The sequence below is a fragment of the Pseudophryne corroboree genome, chromosome 4, assembly GCF_028390025.1.
Source record: "Pseudophryne corroboree isolate aPseCor3 chromosome 4, aPseCor3.hap2, whole genome shotgun sequence".
In the NCBI taxonomy this organism is placed as follows: Eukaryota; Metazoa; Chordata; class Amphibia; order Anura; family Myobatrachidae; genus Pseudophryne; species Pseudophryne corroboree.
The window spans coordinates 498730688-498751517 of NC_086447.1; positions in this window are offsets into that span (position 1 = coordinate 498730688).

The window sequence follows — 20830 nt, forward strand, 5'->3', positions numbered from 1 at the left end:
TGGCTTGGTTTTGCCAAAACCACCCTTTCGTGTTTGGTTTTGCTTTTGGTTTTAGATCTGCATGATTTTTGAAAAAAACATAAAAATGGCTAAAATCACAGAATTTGGGGGTAATTTTGATCCTACGGTATTATTAACCTCAATAACATTCATTTACACTCATTTCCAGTCTATTCTGAAGACCTCACACCTCACAATATTGTTTTTAGGCCAAAAGGTTGCACCGAGGTGGCTGTATGACTAAGCTAAACGACACAAGTGTGCGGCACAGACACCTGGCCCATCTAGGAGTGGCACTGCAGTGTCAGACAGGAGGGCAGATATATAAAAAAGCCCCAAACAGCACATGATGCAAAGAAGAAAAAGAGGTGCACCGAGACTGCTGTATGACTAAGCCAAGTGACACAAGTGTGCGGCACAAACACCTGGTCCATTTAGGAGTGGCACTGCAGTGTCAAACAGGATGGCACTTTTCAAAAACTAGGCCCCAAACAGCACCTCATGCAAAGATGTAGAAGAAGTGCAATGAGGTAGCTGTATGACTAAGCCAAGCGACACAAACGATTGGCCCATCTAGGAGTGGCACTACAGTGGCAGACAGGAGGCTAGATATCCCAAAAAAAGGCCCCAAACAGCACATGATGCAAAGAAGAAAAAGAGGTGCACCGAGGTTGCTGTATGACTAAGCTAAGCGACACAACCACCTGGCACATCTAGTAGTGTCACGCAGTGGCTGAATGTTGAAAGTGGGCCACAATTGTCCGGTCGACTGACAACATCTCCTGCACGCCCCTGTCATTTTTCAAAAATTCTTCAATTGATGGACTTATACGGCAGTACCCCAAGTGTGCGGCACAAACACCTGGCCTATCTAGGAGTGGCACTGCAGTGTCAGACAGGATGTCACTTTTCAAAAACTAGGCCTCAAACAGGACCTCATGCAAAGATGTCGAAGAGGTGCAATAAGGTAGCTGTATGACTAAGCTAAGCGACACAAACAATTCCCACTGGAATTATACGTCCAAATCACTAGAAATATACGTCCAAATCACTGGAATTAAATGGCAAAATCACTGGAATTATGCGTCCAAATCACTGGAATTATACTGCAAAATCACTGGAAATATACGTCAAAATCATTGGAATTATATGTCAAAATCACTGGAATTATACGGCAAAATCACTGGAATTAAATGGCAAAATCACTGGAATTATACATCCAAATCACTGAAATTAAATGGCAAAATCACTGGAATTATACAACAAAAATCACTGGATTTATATGGCAAAATCACTGGAATTAAATGGCAGTACCACTGGACATATACAGAAGTGTCAGACAGGATGGCACTTTAAAAAAATAGTCCCCAAACAGCACAATATGTAAAGAAGAAAAAGTGGTGCAAGATGGAATTGTCCTTGAGCCCTCTCACCCACCCTTATGTTGTATAAACAAAACATGCACACTTTAACAAACCAATCACTTTAGCGACAGGGTCTGCCACACGACTGTGGCTGAAATTACTGGTTTGTTTGGGCCCCCACCAAAAAAGAAGCAAGCAATCTCTCCTTGCACAAACTGGCTCTACAGAGGCAAGATGTCGACCTCATCCTCATCCTCCAATTCCTCACCGCTTTCACTGTGTATATCCCCCTCCTCACAGAGTATTAATTCGTCCCCACTTGGATCCACCATCACAGATCCCTGTGTACTTTCCTGAGACAATTGCTGGTCAAGGTCTTCCTGGAGGAATTTATAATTCATTTTGATGAACATCATCTTCTTCACATTTTGTGGAAGTAACCTCCTACGCCGATCGCTGACAAGGTTACCGGCTGCACTAAACACTCTTTCGGAGTACACACTGGAGGGGGGGCAACTTAGGTAAAATAAAGCCAGTTTGTGCAAGGGCATCCAAATTGCCTCTTTTTCCTGCCAGTATACATATGGACTGTCTGACATGCCTACTTGGATGCAGTCACTCATATAATCCTCCACCATTCTTTCAATGGTGACAGAAACATATGCAGTGACAGTAGACATGTCAGTAATTGTTGGCAGGTCCTTCAGTCCGGACCAGATGTCAGCTTTCGCTCCTGACTGCCCTGCATCACTGCCAGCGGGTGGGCTAGGAAATCTTATCCTTTTCCTTGCAGCCCCAGTGGTGGGAGAAATTGAAGGAGGAGCTGTTGACGAATCACATTCCGCTTAAGTTGACAATTTACTCACCAGCAGGTCTTTGCACCTCTGCACACTTGTGTCTGCCGGAAAGAGAGATACGACGTAGGCTTTAAAGTTAGGATTGAGCACGGTGGCCAAAATGTAGTGCTCTGAATCCTGGCAAAGCGAATGAAGGGCTCCATCCACAAGTCCCACATACTTAGCGGAATCGCTCCGTCTTAGCTCCTCCTTTAATTTCTCCAGCTGCTTCTGCAAAAGCCTGATGAGGGGAATGACCTGACTCAAGCTGGCAGTGTCTGAACTGACTTCACGTGTGGCAAGTTCAAAGGGTTGGAGAACCTTGTACAAGACGGAAATCATTCTCCACTGTGCTTGAATCAGGTGCATTCCCCTCCTTTGCCTATATCATAGGTGGATGTTAGGCTTGAATGGCCGTTTGCTGCTCCTCCATCCTCTGAAGTATATAGAGGGTTGAATTCCACCTCAATACCACCTATTGTTTCAGTTAATGGCAGGGCAGGTTCAGGAGTGTTTGCTGGTGCTCCAGTCTTCGGCACGCAGTGGCAGAATGGCGAAAGTGGCCCGCAATTTTTCGGGCCACCGACAGCATCTCCTGTACACCCCTGTCATTTTTCAAAAAATTCTGCACCACCAAATTAATTATATGTGCAAAACATGGGACATGCTGGAATTTGCCCAGTTGTAACGCACGCACAATATTGGTGGCATTGTCTGATATCACAAATCCCCAGGAGAGTCTAAGTGGGGTAAGCCAATGCGCGATGACGTCCCTCAGTTTCCGTAGGAGGTTGTCAGCGGTGTGCCTCTTATGGAAAGCGGTGATACACAGCGTAGTCTGCCTAGAAATTAGTTTGGATTTGCGAGATGCTGCTACTGGTGCCGCTGCTGGTGTTGTTGCTGCGCGAGGCAGTACATCTACCTAGTGGTCTGTCACTGTCATATAGTCTTTAGTCTGCCCTGTTCCACTTGGCCACATGTCCGTGGTTAAGTTGACACTGGATACAACCAAATTTTTTAGTACACTGGTGACACTTTTTCTGATGTCTCTGTACATTCTTGGTATCGCCTGCCTAGTGAAGTGGAACCTAGATGGGATTTGGTACCGGGGACACAATACCTGCATCAATTGTCTAAATCCCACTGCACTAATGGCGGATACCGGACACACATCTAACACCAACATAAGTGTCAAGGCCTCAGTTATCCGCTTTGCAACAGGATGACTGCTGTCATATTTCATTTTCCTCACAAAGGACTGTTGGACAGTCAATTGCTTAGTTGAAGTAGTACAAGTGGTCTTCTGACTTCCCCTCTGGAATGACGATCGACTCCCAGCAGCAACAACAACAGTGGCAGCAACAGCAGGCGTACCACTCAAGGATCCTCCGGAGGAATCCCGGTTAGGAGAGGACTCGTCAGTCTTGCCAGGGACATGGCCTGCAGGATTACTGACGTTCATGGCTGAGAAGCAAGTTGACTTTGAGGGAGTTGGTGGTGTGGCTTGCAGGAGCTTGGGTACAAGAGGAAGAAGGGATTTAGATGTCATTGGACTGCTTACGCTCTTACCCAAAGTTTCACAACTTGACACTGACTTCTGATGAATGCGCTGCAGCTGACGTATAAAGGAGGATGTTCCTAGGTAGTTAACATCCTTACCCCTACTTATTACAGAATGACAGAGGCAACACACGGCTTGACACCTGTTGTCCGGATTTGTGGAGAAATAATTCCACACCGAAGAGGTGGCTTTTTTGGTATTTTGCCCAGGCATCACAATGGGCTTCTTCATCCCACGGACAACAGGTGTATCCCCCGGTGCCTCATTTAAACAAACCACATCACCATCAGAATCCTCATCGTCAATTTCCTCCTCAACGCCAGCAACACCCATATCCTCATCCTGGTGTACTTCAACAGTGACATCTTCAATTTGAATATCAGATACTGGACTGTGGGTGCTCCTTCCAGCACTTGCAGAGGGCATGCAAATGGTGGAAGGAGCCACCTCTTCCCGTGTTGGGAAGGTCAGGCATCGCAACCGCCAACACACTTGGACTCTCCTTGGGGATTTGTGATACCATCTCAGAACACACAGTTCTTTTCTGTGCTTTTCCAGCTTAACTCTTTTAATTTTTCTAGCGGGAGGATGAGGGCTTCTATCGTCATGTGAAGCTGAACCACTAGTCATGAACATAGGCCAGGGCCTTAGCCGTTCCTTGCCACTCCGTGTCATAAATGGCATATTGGCAAGTTTACATTTCTCCTCAGACCATTTAAATTTATTTTTTGGGGTCTTTTTACTGAACTTTGGCTTTTTGGATGTTACATGCCCTTTACTATCACATTGGACATCGGCCTTGGCAGACGACGTTGATGGCATTTCACCATCTATGTCATGGCTAGTGGCAGCAGCTTCAGCACTAGGAGGAAGTGGTTCTTGATCTTTCTCTATTTTACTCTCTATTATTTTTCTGGAGTTACATAACACAATATGCGGCACAGGAGCACTGAACATACAGTATGGCAGCAGAGGATACCACTGTGACTGGTCACTGGAATGACTGATGGCTGATGCACAGGACACTACCACTGGTCTAATACAGGACAACACAGCAACACTGTAAGGGACTTGTTGTTATTATTATACAGCAGCACTGGACATATGGAAGCAGAGTATACCACTGTGACTGCCTGGTCACTGGAATGACTGATGGCTGTTGCACAGGATACTACCACTGGTCTGATGCAAGACAACACAGCAACACTGTAAGGGACTTATTATTATACAGCAGCACTGGACATATGGCAGCAGAGTATACCACTGTGACTGTTCACTGGAATGACTGATGGCTGTTGCACATGACACTACCACTGGTCTGATGCAGGACAACACAGCAACACTGTAAGGGACTTATTATTATACAGCAGCACTGGACATATGGTAGCAGAGTATACCACTGTGACTGCCTGGTCACTGGAATGACTGATGGCTGATGCACAGGACACTACCACTGGTCTGATGCAGGACAACACAGCAAAACTGTAAGGGACTTGTTGTTATTATTATACAGCAGCACTGGACATATGGCAGCAGAGTATACAACTGTGACTGGTCACTGGAATGACTGATGGCTGTTGCACAGGACACTACCACTGGTCTGATGCAGGACAACACAGCAACACTGTAAGGGACTTGTTATCATTATACAGCAGCACTGGACATATGGCAGCAGAGTATACCACTGTGACTGGTCACTGGAATGACTGATGGCTGATGCACAGGATACTACCACTAGTCTGATGCAGGACAACATAGCAACACTGTAAGGGACTTGTTATCATTATACAGCAGCACTGGACATAAGGCAGCAGAGTATACCACTGTGACTGGCCACTGGAATGACTGACGGCTGATGCACAGGACACTACCACTGGACTGATGCAGCACAGTACACCACCACTGAACTGAAGCAGCACAACACAGCACCACTGGACTGAACTTATACAGCAGCACTGGACATATAGCAGCAAGAGGACACAACACTGTGACTGGACACTGAGAGAACGGAGACACGTCCTCTCTCTACACTCTCCAATGCCAGAGTGAAAATGGCGGGGACGCGCGGCTCCTTATATGGAATTCAAATCCTGCGAGAATCCGACAGCGGGATAATGACGTTTTGCCTCGTTCTGGTTTCCGAGTCAGGCGCGAAAAACCCGAGCCTGACTCGGAACCGGGCTCGGAGCGTGAAGTCCGGTAGGGTTCGGTTTTCTGAGAACCGTACCTGCTCATCTCTAATTATTATTAGTAAGCCATGCAATATTTCCCCAGATTTTCCTGGTAATTTGTAAGAGGAACGAAACATAATGGCAGTAAAATAGTACCCCTTTTCCACTAGCTCAAAAAACACGGGTAAATGCACGGGGGCGCGCATTTACCCATTTTTTTTGGAAGTGGAAAAGGGTCCCCCCGCAAAATCCTGGGTAGGACACGGGAATGATCTGGGTAAGGTTGTAGTGTAAACGGGAGCCGCGTCGATGCGACACGGCTCCCGTTTACACTGTATGGAAGGGTGGCGCTGGGAGATCATGTGATCTCCCAGTGCCGCCCCTGCCGCGTCATGAGCAGCGTCACCAACCCGGCAATATGCCGGGTTGGTGACTGCTGATGGGAAAGGGGCTGAGCACGGGTCGCAGCCGGGCAGCTCCCGTGTCAGGCTCCTGGCTGTGACCCGTGCTCGTAGGTGGAAAAGGGGTATAAGTGACAGAAAATTAGAGTCTTGCAGTGATTATAGTATAACTGCACATTACTGCGTTTGTTCTGCTGATTCAGAGTTGCTTGAACATTATACAAGTAAACAAAGAGGACAGCTCTGCAAAGCCTACATCAGAAACAAATACGTATCCAAAAGATTAATCGATGTGCTGCTCTTCATTAAGAGATTATATTATCACAGCTCTAGCAGTTCACCGAAAGTTCACAAACACAGTACTGCTGTCACTTGGAGACGGAGAAGCCATCTTCATAAGAATCATTGTTGATGTGCTCTTAATATGATGAAAGGTCGTTTAGCTTCTCAACCAAGAACACTTACCACAAATCCTATATTGTTTGGAACACCCTCCAGTTGCAAAATCACACTATAACATGCCAAAAGGGATAAACGTCAATGAGGGTGTACTAGTTATGAAAAGTTAGAACCCAGAAGTATTAAATTAGACAAAGATCAATGCGAGTAGTTCACCTACACAACTGATTTTTAAAGTGTGTTTGTCGGTCATACTGTATGTATGTAAGCTCTAAAGGGATATTGGGGAGGTCTGAGGAGCATTTGAAAGATGTCTGAGGGGCACGTGAGAGGAACATGGGGGGATGTGTGACTGGCATATGAGGTATTTTCAAAATACTTGTAGAGGTCTGAGAAAGGTATGCGTTCAGCATCCCGGCTGACGAAATGCTGGCGGTCATGAGACACCACTCAGGAGACCGGCTCTGGATCCCTGACAGCCGACATCAGGGTGCAGAGTTAGAGTTAGGGCTTAGGGGGGGGGGGGGTTAGGGTTAGGCACTAGGGGGGGTTAGCCCTATCCACCCCCCGAGGGTTAGCCGTAGCCGACAACTCCCAATGGTTAGATGCATTTTAGGATGAGCGACTTGGGAGCGCAGAGGTTGATTTGGGAGGCTGTTTTTTTTTTTATTAAGGATAATTGGGGTTATTCAGGTTGGATTGCAGTCTGCAGAAAATCGCAAACAAGCGATTTTCTGCCAACGTGCGCTGTGGCCTTGAAGGATGCGATCACACTTTGAGTGACAGCGGCAGGGCAGCGGGGGGCGGAGTTGTGGGAAAGTGGTCTGACCGACGCAGGCGTGGCTGGACCATTTCGGGGTGGCTGCATGATGTCACACGCAGCCGCTTCGATGAAGAAAGCCTAGCTGCGTATGCAGGGGGTCATCATTAAGTCTGGACTCATTGATGTAATCGCAATTGTTTTACGATCGCATTGCTGGCAGGCAATTAGCATGCTGGGCGGCTTTGAGCATGCTAAAGAAGCAGTTACAGATTATGCTGTATAGCAGAGTCTGCAGCTGTTTCTGAATAGGGTCCAAATGTGTGGTTATTTTGTAAGATGGAGAGCTGCACATTAAAGTATACTGGCTTGCCCATCTCTGTACTAAATTATACCTGCCCTTTGCCTAAATTACACCTCCTCTGGTGACTGGTTACTTCCCTTTAGTAATGGCATGCACAAACTATTTCTTGGCCCCTACCATAGCATTCCCCTGATGGTCTCATTATAGGGGCATAAGTATTAATAATAATAATAATTTTATTTATATGGCGCTCTTTCTCCAATAGGACTCAAGGCGCTTTTTATTAAGATCTGGAGAGAGATAAAGTACTAACCAATCAGCTCCTAACTGCCATGTTACTGACTGTGGGGAATATGTATGAAGCAGTAAAAAGAGAAGAGAAGTCTGTCAGTGGAGAAGTTGCCCATGGCAACCAATCAGCTTTGAAGTAACATTTATCAAGTGCATTGTATAAAATTATAGGCAGCAGCTGATTGGTTGCCATGGACAACATTTCCACTGGCACACTTCTCCACTATTTTCACTGCTTAATACATCTCCCCCTGGGTTTGAAAAATGACAGGAGCTGGTAGAATGGTACTGTATCTCCATCCACTTTATCTTTTGTAAATGCCGATTTACGTACAGGAATAAAAGCAACACTTTAAAAAGACATTTCATATACTTTAAATGAAGCCGCTGCGGCCGCTATACTTAATCCACAACCTACGTACTTATTACACCATTAGCGTACAGAGTCCCGTACCGTGTACGGACTTTCGTACAAACGCCGCGCTGGCTGTACAAAGTACACACAGCGCGTACACACTCAAAGATACACTGTGAACCCTTAACAGCTATGCATGCGATGATAATACACATTAAACCTTAGCAGGGAAAGGAAGACACGACACCAGATTGTGATTAAACTGCTGGGCTCCGACACCACAGCATATTATCACTAAAAGGGGGTTACAATAACAAAACAATACAATACAAACGAATAATGGCTACAGTCAATGGTACATACTTGTTTGGATTTCGCCGCGCTACCCAGTCTGGTCCTCGGTCATCTAGATAGATAACTTTAAGAGTCTTGACAGAGACCGGGCCTGCAGCTAGCTCTTTTTATACAATCTTCCAAAACTTAACACAATGGATACTGTAATCTCTTTGTCCATTGGACACAGGGATGTTCATTTACAGTACAGGAGAGGTCATAGGTTGGTTTGAATAGGTGGGCGATGTCTGTTCCAGATGCACTTGTGGGTGGTCTCCTCTGGGTTCCCGCCGCATACCTAATGTACAGTAAATACAGTTTATATCTATATTCTGCTCCTGCACATAACTATCCGCAGGAACGTGCGATCTTCTGCAAACCAACACCGGACTATTACCCTTAAAATACCCTACAGCTGGATACCAAACACCACCTTATAACCTTGTTCTGTCCCCTCCTATCCTGTAAAGGTGAATCCCTTTGTTCTGTTACCATTTAAACTGTTGAAACTGGCTGATGTGGTGCGGGGAGACTATGTGTACATTGTGCACTATTTGGATTAAATATGTAATATGTTTTGATAGCTTTTCCATGCGTTCACAAACTCTACCATAAATACTCATACCACGCGCTAATGCGCAGGACCGCGGGAGTGACCATACGCAAATTGCAACTATGCGCACGCACAGCAGAACAAGTACACGCACGTAGCCCATGGGTGGTAGTTTGTATGTGATGTGTGTACTGCAATATTTTTCGACTTTGACACTTTCTCCAAAACGTAGTACATATGCCCCATGGACTATAACATGCAGTTGGGAGCTGATTGGCTGGTATTTTATCTCTCAATACATTATCAGTCTCCAAAGCTTAATACATGTTACACAAATCTACTAATTTTTAGGCACTACCTTCTCTTCCCTTCCAGATTTCTCATTGATGAAATATCAATAAGCCATTTCCTAAGGTATTTTTGCACAAAAAAATGTAATTAAAGTGATTGGAGAAATACTGTGCTGGTAAATGTATCATCAACACTTCAGTTATATTTTTGGCATATTATTTAGCTCAGTCTGTCCTCGGCAGGATTTTGTGTATATCCGAATCCAGCAATTGTTAGCTTGTTTCTTAAAGTCATTTATTTATACACATTTTTATTAGTGAGACAAAAATGAGCACAAATCACACCACATTTAGTAGAAATGTATTTATTTAGATTGTTTTATAAAAATAGTCTCTTGGAAATCTCAACCAGCTGGGAGTCTGAATTGGCACAGATGTACATGAGCTATCAATATAATGGAGACAGAATAAGGGCTACAGAGAAAACATTGTTATGCTTTAACAAAAATAAAACCAGGAAACGATGCAGCAAAGTTTTGTGTAGAACTTTGTCGTGTATGACCAGCATGTAGAGGCGTAACTAAGATTTTTGGAGCCCAGGGCAAGATTGAGTGCCCCCTCTCCCCCCCCCCAAAAAAAGGGGGCTCATAAAGTAAATTATGTGCGCTGTAAAAATGAGCATGGCCACACACAGGAAGGGGCACGGCCACACACCAGAATGGGCATGGCCATTGAAAATGGGGCATGCCAACTTGAGATGCCACCTGTTTTATGTCACCCTGGGAACATTCTTTTGATTCCACATGCATCTTACCTATATGATGGCTTCTCACAATGTGGAACCTCTGAAGAAATGTATTCTCTAAGGCAGGCGGCGTCTTCACTCGGTATTCACTATTCATGTAGGAGATCACAGCATCCAGAAGATGCCTGTTTGTGTAGGAATGTTAACAAGGTCAGCATCATACAACTGCGGTTCAACCAGACTCACATCCTGCGCTCTGCGTCTCTCAGCCACACAATCTCCCCTTTGTGACATCTCTCAGTTACACCATCACCTATCCGCTGTGCTGGCACTCAGCACACCATCACCTACCCCCTGTGTTGGCTCTCAGCAAACCATAACCTCCTCCTGCGCTGTCTCTCAATACTCCATCACCTCCCCTTGCAACATCGCTCAGCACACCATCACCTACCCCCTGTGTTGGCTCTTAGCAAACCATCACCTCCTCCTGTGTTGGCTCTCAGCAAACCATCACCTCCTCCTGCGCTGTCTCTCAGTACTCCATCACCTCCCCTTGCAACATCTCTCAGCACACCATCACCTACCCCCTGTGTTGGTTCTCAGCAAACCATCACCTCCTCCTGCGGTCTCTCAGTACTCCATCACCTCCCCTTGCAACATCTCTCAGCACACCATCACCTACCCCCTGTGTTGGCTCTTAGCAAACCATCACCTCCTCCTGCGGTCTCTCAGTACTCCATCACCTCCCCTTGCAACATCTCTCAGCACACCATCACCTACCCCCTGTGTTGGCTCTTAGCAAACCATCCCCTCCTCCTGCGCTGTCTCTCAGTACTCCATCACCTCCCCTTGCAACATCTCTCAGCACACCATCACCTACCCCGTGTTGTCTCTCAGCACACCAGCACATTCTATGTCTCTCAGTGTATTCCACCCTCACCCCCACACACACTTATTCTATGTCTCTCAGTGTATCTCCCCCTTCATTCTATGTCTCTCAGTGTGTCTCCCCCCTCCCTTCCTTCATTCTATGTCTCTCAGTGGGCAGTATTCAATCATTTGGAAAGTCAGTTGGGTGTCTGTTTTTTCCTATCTAATAGACAGGAAAAAACAAACACCCAACCAACTTTTCAAACAATTGAATTCCCCCCATTGTGTCTCTCTCCCCCTTATATGTCTCAGTGTCTCTCTCTCCCCCCCTTCTAAGTCTCTCAGTATCTCTGTCTCCCAAACTTACCAACTGAACAGAAACATATACCAGCCATGCACACTGCACTACACCACAGTGCACACACTTCCACAGAATGCAACATAATGTACTGTATATTTCATAAATTTCCTCTGCACTGCATCCAATAAGCATGGGCTCTTATTTACTTCATCCTTACTTCTCATAGACCGACATCTTTCTCCTCTATATGTTCTTTCCCGTGTCTTCTTAAATGTACTCTCATGCTAATGATTGTGTAATAAAAAATGATTGCTCACTTTTGAACAATCTTCCATAACTCTGATCTATACCAACCTCCCCACCACCCCATGCGACAAACAGAGGGAGGCTTCCACCTAAACTTAAACACAATGTACAGTACTTCCTAAACTAGAACGCATGGAGTGCACTAGTCTTATGTGCTGGCCCATATGTTCAGCCTTTTTACAGTACCTATACTGACCAAATCTTAACTACTCAAAGGGGGTCATTCCGAGTTGATCGTAGCTGTGCTAAATTTAGCACAGCTACGATCAGGCACTCAGACATGCGGGGGGACGCCCAGCACAGGGCTAGTCCACCCCACATGTCAGTGCCAGCCCCCCACAGAAATACAAAAGCATTGCACAGCGGCAATGCTTTTGCATTTGAGGAGTAACTCCCGGCCAGCGCAGCTCCTGCGGCTGGCCGGGAGAACCTCTTCGCTACCCGGGTCACAGCGGCTGCGTGTGACGTCACGCAGCCGCCGCGGCCCGCCCCCCCAATGGCCCGGCCACGCCTGCATTGGGCAGACCGCGCTCCCTAAATGGCGGCTTAACGCCACCGCCCAGCCCCCTTTCGCCCAGCGACCGCCTCTGCCTGATTGCCTTGCGGCGCCGGTGCATGAGCAGTTCCGACCCGATCGCTGCGCTGCGATAAACTGCAGCGAGTGATCGGGTCGGAATGACCCCCAAAATGTGACATATTTAATGGAAAAAGACATAGCATTTACTATAACAGGCACACATGAGTAATCTATTTTGGGATGTAACACAACAATGATTACGTCATTTACATAATAAGTCATATCACTAACTCTGATCCTTCTGTCCTTCTATTTATCTTATTATTTCTGCTGATATATGACATGTGTGCTACATAAACAGTAATATCACCTATGTCATCTCTACTCCCTCACCCTGCCTAATCTCAACATGGTCACATCTAACACCACTTCTAACATCCCGCTAATCTTATTGCAGCAGCTTGCCAGTCGCACAGTGTGAGCTGGTCAGTGGGTTACCTGGGTTGACAGTGATGTCCCTGCTGGTACCACGGTCTTAGTTGTAGGGAACTTGCAGCAGAGGAGCCGATGGCACAGGAGAGTGAGCTCTGCCACTTCAGACAGCAGCCACAGCTGGGGTGTACACCCACTGGCGGACTGGCTCTCACTACTCAACCCCACCCCCCATGTCTCAGTGTCTCCCCCCCTTCTTTGTATCTCAGTGCCTCTCCCCCCTTCTATGTCTCTCAGCATCTCTCCCCCTTCTATGTCTCTCAGTGTCCTCTCTCTCTCCCCTTCTATGTCTCTCAGTGTCTCTCTCTCCCCCCTCTTCTATGACTCTCAGTGTCTCTCCTCTTCTATGTCTCTAAGTGTCTCTCTCTCCCTCCAACTTCTACATCTCTCAGTGTCTCTCTCTCCCCCTTCTATGTCTCTAAGTGTCTCTCTCTCTCCCTCCCATTTCCATGTCTCTCAGTGTCTCTCTCTCTACCCCTTCTATGTCTCTCAGTGTCTCTCTCTGCCCCTTCGTCTATGTTTCTCAATGTCTCTCTCTCCCCCTTCTATGTCTCTCAGTGTCTCTCCCCCCTCTTCTATGTCTCTGTGTCTCTCTCTCCCCCTTCTATGTCTCTAAGTGTCTCTCCCTCCCATTTCCATGTCTCTCAGTGTCCTCTCTCTCCCCTTCTATGTCTCTCAGTGTCTCTCTCTCCCCCCTCTTCTATGACTCTCAGTGTCTCTCCTCTTCTATGTCTCTAAGTGTCTCTCTCTCCCTCCAACTTCTACATCTCTCAGTGTCTCTCTCTCCCCCTTCTATGTCTCTAAGTGTCTCTCTCTCTCTCTCTCTACCCCTTCTATGTCTCTCAGTGTCTCTCTCTGCCCCTTCTTCTATGTTTCTCAATGTCTCTCTCTCCCCTTCTATGTCTCTCAGTGTCTCTCCCCCCTCTTCTATGTCTCTGTGTCTCTCTCTCCCCCTTCTATGTCTCTAAGTGTCTCTCCCTCCCATTTCCATGTCTCTCAGTGTCCTCTCTCTCCCCTTCTATGTCTCTCAGTGTCTCTCTCTCCCCCCTCTTCTATGACTCTCAGTGTCTCTCCTCTTCTATGTCTCTAAGTGTCTCTCTCTCCCTCCAACTTCTACATCTCTCAGTGTCTCTCTCTCCCCCTTCTATGTCTCTAAGTGTCTCTCTCTCTCTCTCTACCCCTTCTATGTCTCTCAGTGTCTCTCTCTGCCCCTTCTTCTATGTTTCTCAATGTCTCTCTCTCCCCTTCTATGTCTCTCAGTGTCTCTCCCCCCTCTTCTATGTCTCTGTGTCTCTCTCTCCCCCTTCTATGTCTCTAAGTGTCTCTCCCTCCCATTTCCATGTCTCTCAGTGTCTCTCTCTCTACCCCTTCTATGTCTCTCAGTGTCTCTCTCTGCCCCTTCGTCTATGTTTCTCAATGTCTCTCTCTCCCCCTTCTATGTCTCTCAGTGTCTCTCCCCCCTCTTCTATGTCTCTGTGTCTCTCTCTCCCCCTTCTATGTCTCTAAGTGTCTCTCCCTCCCATTTCCATGTATCTCAGTGTCCTCTCTCTCCCCTTCTATGTCTCTCAGTGTCTCTCTCTCCCCCCTCTTCTATGACTCTCAGTGTCTCTCCTCTTCTATGTCTCTAAGTGTCTCTCTCTCCCTCCAACTTCTACATCTCTCAGTGTCTCTCTCTCCCCCTTCTATGTCTCTAAGTGTCTCTCTCTCTCTCTACCCCTTCTATGTCTCTCAGTGTCTCTCTCTGCCCCTTCTTCTATGTTTCTCAATGTCTCTCTCTCCCCTTCTATGTCTCTCAGTGTCTCTCCCCCCTCTTCTATGTCTCTGTGTCTCTCTCTCCCCCTTCTATGTCTCTAAGTGTCTCTCCCTCCCATTTCCATGTCTCTCAGTGTCTCTCTCTCTACCCCTTCTATGTCTCTCAGTGTCTCTCTCTGCCCCTTCGTCTATGTTTCTCAATGTCTCTCTCTCCCCCTTCTATGTCTCTCAGTGTCTCTCCACCCTCTTCTATGTCTCTGTGTCTCTCTCTCCCCCTTCTATGTCTCTAAGTGTCTCTCCCTCCCATTTCCATGTCTCTCAGTGTCCTCTCTCTCCCCTTCTATGTCTCTCAGTGTCTCTCTCTCCCCCCTCTTCTATGACTCTCAGTGTCTCTCCTCTTCTATGTCTCTAAGTGTCTCTCTCTCCCTCCAACTTCTACATCTCTCAGTGTCTCTCTCTCCCCCTTCTATGTCTCTAAGTGTCTCTCTCTCTCTCTCTCTACCCCTTCTATGTCTCTCAGTGTCTCTCTCTGCCCCTTCTTCTATGTTTCTCAATGTCTCTCTCTCCCCTTCTATGTCTCTCAGTGTCTCTCCCCCCTCTTCTATGTCTCTGTGTCTCTCTCTCCCCCTTCTATGTCTCTAAGTGTCTCTCCCTCCCATTTCCATGTCTCTCAGTGTCTCTCTCTCTACCCCTTCTATGTCTCTCAGTGTCTCTCTCTGCCCCCTTCTATGTCTCTCAGTGTCTCTCCCCCCTCTTCTATGTCTCTCAGTGTCTCTCTCTTCCCCCTTTTCTATGATTCTCAGTGTCTCTCCCCCTTCTATGTCTCTAAGTATCTCCCTCCCACTTCTATGTCTCTCTTCCCCTTCTATGTCTCTCAGTGTCTCCCCCCCCCTCTTTTGTTTTTCGATGTCTCTTTCACCCTCCTTCTACTATGTCTCTCAGTGTCTCTCTCTCCCCCTTCTATGTCTCTCAGTGTCTCTCTTTCTATCCAGGAACCGGGAGCCGGCGGGGTGAGGCAGCAGGTAACAGGCTTATCAGACAGGGCAGCATGTTACACTGCGGTAGGAAGAGCTGGCAGAGCTGGTGGAAGACGGCTCGGTGGCGGCACAACTGTAGAGGGTGGGGAGGAGCTCCAGCAGAGCTGGGCGCATGGGGCCGGTGACGCCCACCTCTGCTGGACAGGGCATGTGCCCTGCTTGCCCTGTGCTAGTTTCGCCTCTGCCCACATGTCCTCTAACAATTACCATATATGTTGCAATAAGTACTGGAAATAATGAATACAGGTACAGTATCATTTGCTGAGTGAAATGAACACTACAGACTACGGAAGACAATAGGTGTGCTGATTATCATACCAGCATCAATGGCATATACTAAAAGATGACTATGTAGCAAGTAGAAAAGTTTATTGAGGAAATCAAAAGTCATGTTTTAATTAAGTACTAATAATACTACACAATCCATTTGAAATCCAATATATGTCAATGTCATTACATGGGTTGTACTTCTTTATATTATTACAGCTATGTCCTCCTGTATCTAGTGTACAGGAGGACATAGCTGTATCTAGTGTACAGGAGGACATAGCAAGATGCACAGCATGACCGAGATGCTCCGGGAGGAGCAGTATACTGTATTCTTCTTTCAGTTCTGCATCACTGACACCACAAATAAGACACAGTATAGTAGAGATGCTGAGCTGTGACTATTACTGCACAGGAATTAGTTTTAAACAACAGAACTTGGCATGAGAAAAAGCCGTGGCTGCTGCATCAGAGCTCTTCTTACACAGATTCAGACTCAGTTATGCACAGATATAAAAATGTTGCGCATCAAATTGGTCAGTGCAAGTCAGCAATTGAGTTTTGTCACTCCCAGTTGTTTTATTCATGCATATAAGATACATCTTTTTAGTGAGAAAGATTGTAAGCGCGGGCGAGTCACCAGGACCAGGCACATTGAGAGGGGCTATTTGGTGCGACTTGAGCAACAGTGCATGAGGACACAAAGCAATGCTGTAATGCTTGTGTAAGATCACTTTAGTTTACACTACTTAAAATGTTAAGATGTGAGGGGAGTGCTTTCAATTGTTCTCATGAACAACTGAGTTGCATGCTTCAGCCTACTGCATGATGACGGGAACATAGATAGAGAGATGGAAGTATATACGTTTCCTTATGTGCAGTGCACAGATAGAGTAAACACAATCTGACTATAATCTCTGACTAAAGTTCTTGTGAAATGTCACGGCGCAGAACCGTATATTAGCAGCACTGCAACGCGAAGAAGTGATTATGTTCACTTCCTTCACAAACTCATTATGGAGCTCAACAAAGGCGACTAGAGAGCCATGAGCTTCTACAAATACAAGAGTGGTCTGCAACAGCAGGAGAGTTTTGACAGTCTGCAAGCTGCTTTTGGGGTGGAAGCAGGTGCGTAACTCCCAGAGGCAATGGAGACGCCTGCCTCCAGGTTCCAAGCCCTGAAGGGGCACCTGCATGTACAGCAGCACATGTGTGGTTCACAGTGGGATCCAAGTGTGACTGCTGCTCTTCCAACAGAGCTTTGCAGCTCACCTGCTGCTGAATAGTTAATTGGCTCTGTCCCTGGAGCCCTGCTAACATCTGCAATAGGGGACAAGATGGCTCCCATCTGGTATCTCTCAGTCTGAGTTGCAGTGGGATGCCATCAATTTACCTACAACCAAAATCCCGACAGTCAAAATCCTGACAACCATTGACCGACGATCAAAATCTCGACATGGTCAAAATCCAGACATTTAAAATACCGAAAGCTCAAAATACCGACATTTAAATTGTCGTCAGGTCAAAAAGTCAAAATGAGTTTTCCATTGAAACTGACTTGTTCATACTTTACCATCCCAGTGGACCTGGAGGTGGAATATAATAGTGTGTTGAGCACAGCGAGGTACCATGCCCAAAGCGCGAGCCATGTGAGGGGACGCAGTACACTTACATGGTGTCCATGTCGACCTATTTTAACATACACACCCGAAAAATTAATGAAAAACTTGTGTCTGCATTTTGACCTGTCAACATTTTAAATGTCGGTATTTTCACCTTGTTGGTATCTTAAAAGTTGGTATTTTGACCTTGTCAGTATTCTAACCTTGTCGGGATTTTGACTGTCAGTCAATTGTTGTTAGGATTTTGACCATCAGGATTTTGATTGTAGGTATTTCATACTAAACCCGTTGCAGCAAGTGACGGTGCACCCACTATAAGATAGGACCCATTGGTGAACGTTGATTCTACATGCTGCAGACAGCTGAATCTTGTGAGGGAAGGGACACAATGAGACTATGTGTCTACTTATACCCATAGTGATTAAATTACTGGTTATGACATCACAATATGTAATATGTAATATTATACAAATAATGGCAAGTATTAGTATGTATATACTGTGGCAAGAATGGTGACATGTATCAGCTTATTAGTGTTAAAAAAAACTATTGTTTTTTCTAAGTATAACAGTATAAAACAAGTGAAAACAGGTGGATCGTGGCACTTCCGCCACACTTCCGGTACACCTCTGCGCATGCGCCCGCCGCGGTTCCCAGCTAGTTTTTCTCACTGTAGCTCGCTTTGTCTCTCATTATTTCCTTTGACGGCGGCCATTTTATAGTAGTTCAGTCAATATATTCTTATAAGGAAGCCAATCTTTTGAAGACCATGGTATCAGACACATTTGTATGGTATCTCGGAAAAGAGCAAAGGGACAACGTTTATATTTAGCATTGATGCTGTTTTAGGCATATTACTGTTTAGTAATTATTATGAATTATGATAAAAACAATAAAAAAACAATGAAAATAATAATAAGGAAGACAATCTAATTTTAATATTAATGAATATTATAACGTGCTTGTGCTTATATTCTATAATATCATATATACTAACATGAATCTTTTGAAGTGCAATATATATGATTAGCTTAGTTTGAATCACAGGAATTAAATTATAAAGTGCTGTATTCATGTGAATAGTAAAGTGCTGTATTTAAGTGATGTTTATTAATTATTTAATTTATAATCCATTATTGGTATATAGTGATATAGTGAAAATAATTATATTGGTGGATTATTGTACTCACGTTCAGTTCTTACAGTACCTGATATCCCCAAGGTGGCCACCCTCCCTGGTACTGGTCAGGCCCGACACTGCTTAGCTTCCATGATCAGTCGGATTTGGGCATTTCCAGTGTGGTTTGACTGTAGGTATTACCGTGCTGTACATGTTATATAATATTATTTATAATTTTTATAAGTGAAACAGTGAACTAAAATAATAAGTGAAAGGAAGATAAACTTTCACGTGAAGGACATCTTTACAGGAAGGGTGTAATTTCATTGTTTTCGTTAAAGCCTACAGGGTACATTGTCTGGAATTTAAAAATCCAGAACATCTCACGACGTGACAGTTTATTGGACAAATCTCCTCTTTCTCCTGATCTCACATGTTCAATGGCTTTAAAGGTTATTGCGTCTGGATCTAAGTTGTGTTCCGTGATAAAATGTTTGGACACTGCATGACTTTCTACTTTGTTCTTGATGTTGCGAATATGTTCTTGCATCCTTAGTTTTAATGTTCTCTTTGTTTTTTAAACATAATGAATTTTTGTCATATATAAAGACTTTTGAATTTTTATGTTCCAGTTGTAACAATAAATTGTATATATATTTTTTTGCTCCCTTATTAACCATGTTTCCATTAACACCAGTGGTCGCTTATACCCCCATTCCTTCTTTTGTTGCAGAAATTTTTACAGGGACTCGCCACCCCTGTGTACTTGGGGAACAGCTGATACCCCTACTTTTTGGGGAGTGTTATTTATTTGTAATATATATACATACATTATATATATATGGATGTCTGGATTTCTGCTCTACTTTGTTTGAAGCGGTTATTGATGTGCAGTGCCTCCTGAGGAAGGCCCATGCTGGGCCGAAAGCGCTTGAGGACAATCTTGCCATTATGCTGATCATGTAAAGTATACTACAAATAAATGAACAGTTGTGTATATTGAAAAGCCTGGAGAGTGCCCCCTCTGAATTCTTATCTATCTATCTATATATATATATATATATATATATATATATATATGACTTTTTATGTTGTAAAGGCTACTTGATAAATATTAGACTTTATTCACAAGTGGCACAATAGTTTTCTTTTTAGACTATATATATATATATATCTATATACACACACACTTATATATATATATATATATATATATAATTTCCATGCAATATGAGGATGGGCTGCTGTTCCCAAAAAGTCCCCTGCCACTAAGGACCACTAAATCTGGATGGGATGCGGTCAAGATCCCGCGGGATGGAATCCCGGCGGTCTAAATACCGACACCGGGATCCTGACCGGCACAATCCCGACATATTCTCCCTCTGTGGGTTTCCACGACGTTGCACTCGTCCCCCTGTCGGGATTGTGCCAGTCAGGATCCCAATGTTAATATACCGACCATTGGGATCCCGCCCGGCGGGACCCGTACTGATCCCATCTGGATATAGAATGGTGTTTGAGGAGCGCCTATAGTTATACCTGCTAGTAACCTCAGATTCTTTTTAAAAACAATCTTTTAGGTCCTTTAGTACCCTTATTTTAGGATAGAGATCGAGACTAGATATTTAGACCAAAGGTAGAAACCCTCATATCATAATGCACCCATAACAAATATTTCACTATTTGCAGATTAATAATTTATTAAAAGCAAATCACGTATCACACATAAAACATGTCCTTCTTGACCATCAGCAAGGACAATGTTGCCGCCATGTAGAATATAGTAGAGTTGGTCACCAAGGGGACCATGGCCCTGTTAGAGTAGGAGACAGACATCTCATTGGGATCCATTCACTTGATCTTCTATGAAAAGCTTGGCCTGAGCAAGGTTTCTGCAAACTGGGTGCCCCATCAGCAGACTCGAGAGCAGAAGGAGGCTTAGGTGACTTGGTGCTTCAACATGCTGGCCAGGTTTGATGGCAGTCATTCAAACTCTGTCTAAGAGATCATTAGTGGTGATGAATCCTAGATCTACAGTTTTGACCCCAAGACCAAACAACAGTCGGCCCAGTAGAACCCAGCTGGAGGTGTGCCACCACAGAAGTTTCTACGTGAGCGCAGTATGGCCAAGCAGATAGTGGCTGTTTTGTGGCCAACACTGGTCATGTAGCTAGTGTACAATT